At 36.3% G+C, this 3404-nt stretch overlaps 1 pseudogene; it reads right to left on the reverse strand.

Annotated features, from left to right (window-relative positions):
- Positions 1–617: 617 nt before the first annotated feature.
- Positions 618–3190, reverse strand: LOC114031714 (annotated as a pseudogene).
- Between the last annotated feature and the right edge of the window lie 214 nt (positions 3191–3404).

Consider the following 3404-nt stretch of genomic DNA (forward strand, 5'->3'; position numbering starts at 1 on the left):
TTCTTCTGTATCCTTAATACAGAGGGTGTGTGTCAGCTGGTTGAACCACCAGATAGAAATATAGTAAATGTGTCAGAAAACAAGTGAAATGTTATTTTTTTTTAGCTTTTGAACAAATACACACAAATATATATATTTGTATGTAGTGTAGTGGAATGTATGTTACTGCATTGATAAAAATTCCTTATCAAGCTATCTTTTGACTAAATGGCTAATTAGCAACCTGATCACCTAGAACTTCATGTCACAATGGATTCACACAGAACACATAGGTAAATCTTTTCAAAGAATTCTGAGTTCATCTTGTTGCTCAGGCATCTTTTGACCAACAGTCAAGTGCATCAACTTCTGGCACATGAGGTCATAGCTTTTCCAGTCATTTGCATGAGATGCTCAGAATACTTTGGTTACTAATCATGCATTCATTCTTCATTGGTTCTCCACTGAGACCTAGTGGGTTCAATGTGATCTTCCAGAGGAAAGATTTAGCCCTCATATCACTACTTTGGTGCCTTTCTATGTCTGTAGCATGGTAATTTTGGGAAAAGACAGGAAAAGCCAATTGCCTTAACATTATGTCCTTCAGGATGTGGTTTAATTTAATATATGATAATCAGTTAGAACCTAAGGCTTCGGGACTTTGGCTTTCTTAAAATTAGTATTGGTTGCTTTTGGGGGGCGGGGCTTGCCACCAAACAGAGAGGTTTTACTTCTGTTATGGGAAACCTCATCTGGCAGATAGCAGGATATTTCTTCTGAAACTGCTTTAATATTTTTCCCTTTTTTTTTTCTTTTAGCGGTAAGCTTTTATCTTTGATAATATTCTCCAAAAATTCTACAATTGCAACTTGAGAGGTAGAAACTTTCTGTTCATCAAATTCCTGGGTGCTTATCTGCTTAAAATAAGAGAAGGTTGGCAAAGCAGCAATCAGTTCATCCCCATGACTCATAATATGGCCCTTCCTCAGGTAGTACAGGTGCTTCTCCATGTAAGTGAGATGGCACTTGAAGAATTCCTTGATGATGATCTATCAGAAAGGGAATTATTCATGTAGCAAGTCAAGATCAACTTCCTCAGCACATCACAGCACACATTGGGAAAATGCTTATATCATAAGTGATCTTGTTCCCTTCGTATCATAAAGTTTTGGCATATCATTGTTCTGACTCATCTGAGAAATCATTCTCATTAGAAGTTGGAGCTTTCTCCCATTTGGTGGAGGAAGCAACAAGCAACATATTTGTAGGGAATCAATAGCAACTCTCTTTAAATGAAGCTGTAGTAAACCAAATACATTAACAAATAATTCATAATATTAAAAAATAAGAAGTAGTTCTGGGAGATCTACAAATTCTCAGCAATAGTTACAAATACATCTCATTCCAATTCAACAAAAGTTGGATGGCTCATGTCATTACATCTTGGTCAATTTGGTAAACATTTCATAACAGATAATACCCAATAAAGAAGGTCTTCTGCTTTGTTTTGCAATACACTACTTCATGTTTATGCATATTGGTCATATTATACATTATATGCTGAGGTATTACTTGTGTTGGATCCAAGACTTCTTATAAAGATGGAATATCTAAAATGGTTTGTAAGTGCATCAAAATAATATGTTTCAAAATTGCTTTGATATCTTTTTGACTTATTTCTCTTTTCTCTAGTGGGTTTTCTTTATTTTCATCTTCAATCCCACTTTTAACATTTTCTGTATTTTCCTGATAGACATGCTTTTTAGGAGTTCTATGATATAAATGCCATAATTTAAAGATACTTTCTTTCTCTTTAAAAATATTCTCTTCCCCAACTGATAAATGGTCAAAGAATATGAACAGGCAGTTCTCAGATGAAGTGATTACAGCCTTCTATAGTCAAAGAAAAAATGTTCTAAATCACTATTGATTAGAGAAATGCAAATCAAAACAACTCTGAGGTACCACATCATACTTGTCAAAGTGGCCAACATGACAAAACAGGTAAATGACAAATGTTGGAGAAGATACAGGAAAATTGAAACACTAATGCATTTTTGGTGGAGTTATGAAATGATCCAGCCATTGGAGAGTAATTTGGGACTATGCCCAAAGGGCTATAAAAATGTGCATACCCTTTGGCCCAGCAATAGCACTTCTAGGGTTGTATCCCAAAGAGATCATACAAATGGGAAAATGACCCACATGTGCAAAAATATTTATAGCAGCTCTTTTTGTGATGGCCAAGAATTGGAAATTGAGGGAATGACCATCAATTTGGGAATGGCTGAACAAGCTGTGGTATATGAATGCAATGGAATACTCTTGTGCTATAAGAAATGATGAGAAAAAAAGAAATGATGAGCAGGTGGACTTCATAAAAACCTGGAAAGACTTGTATGGACTAATGCTGAGTGAAGGGAGCAGAACCAGGAGAACATTGTATACAGTAACAGCCATTTTGTGTGATGATTAACATTGATGGTTAGCCCTTCTCAGCAATGCAAGGATCTAAGACATCTCTAAAGGTCTCATGATAGAAAATGCTATCTACATACCAAGAAAGAACTATGGAGTTTGAATGCAGATTGAAGCATACTATTTTCTCTTTTTTTCTGTTTTGTTTTGTTTTCTCTTCCTGGTGGTTCCTCCTATTGGTCCTAATTCTTCCTTACAACATCACTAATGTGAAGATGTTTTAATAGGAATGAATATGTATAACTTATATCAGATTGCTTGCTGTCTTGGGGAGGGAGGGGGAGAAAAATTTGCAACTCAAAAGCTTATGAAAGTGATTGTTGATAAATTAAAATAAAGTAAGAAAAAAAAGAAAGAACAAAAGATGAATAACAACAACAAAAAGAAATATTTTCTATGTTTCTTTTTCTCAATTCTGGGTGATGGTGTGGTACACTTTTAAGCAGAGAAGTTGTAGGAAACCTGAAGAGTTGACTATTGTTATCAAGATTTTATGATCCCCATCTTCCTTTAACATCTTCAATTACATGATTCTTGAAGAATTTTCTCAATGGAACAGTCTGTTGTCTTGTAACTTCAGGACCAAAATTGCTATTACTTCTTAATAGCTCATAAAGCAAGTCTACTGCTTCATCGACAGTGAAAGAGTTGCCATATTTTTTAACGTGCTGCCTGTGTTTTCTTAGAGGCATTCATGCTTATTCCACAGCTTGGTGGCCTGGTAAGGCCCCATGGTCACCCCCAGCTTTCCGTGCTCCCCGCCAGGCTCCTGTATTGCTCTGGGCCTTTCCCCATGGTGGTGTCCAGAGACTGAGCATTGAAGCCTCCCCAACCTCCACCAACTCTCTCCTGAGAATAAGGATTCTAAAAGGTCGAGGATAAAACACTACAGGAGTGACAAAGAGATCCTGCAAAGGCATGGAGGTGGCTGATGAAATGCCATATTT

Source organism: Vombatus ursinus, unplaced genomic scaffold, assembly GCF_900497805.2.
Source record: "Vombatus ursinus unplaced genomic scaffold, bare-nosed wombat genome assembly UNPS02015255.1, whole genome shotgun sequence".
Taxonomy (NCBI): Eukaryota; Metazoa; Chordata; class Mammalia; order Diprotodontia; family Vombatidae; genus Vombatus; species Vombatus ursinus.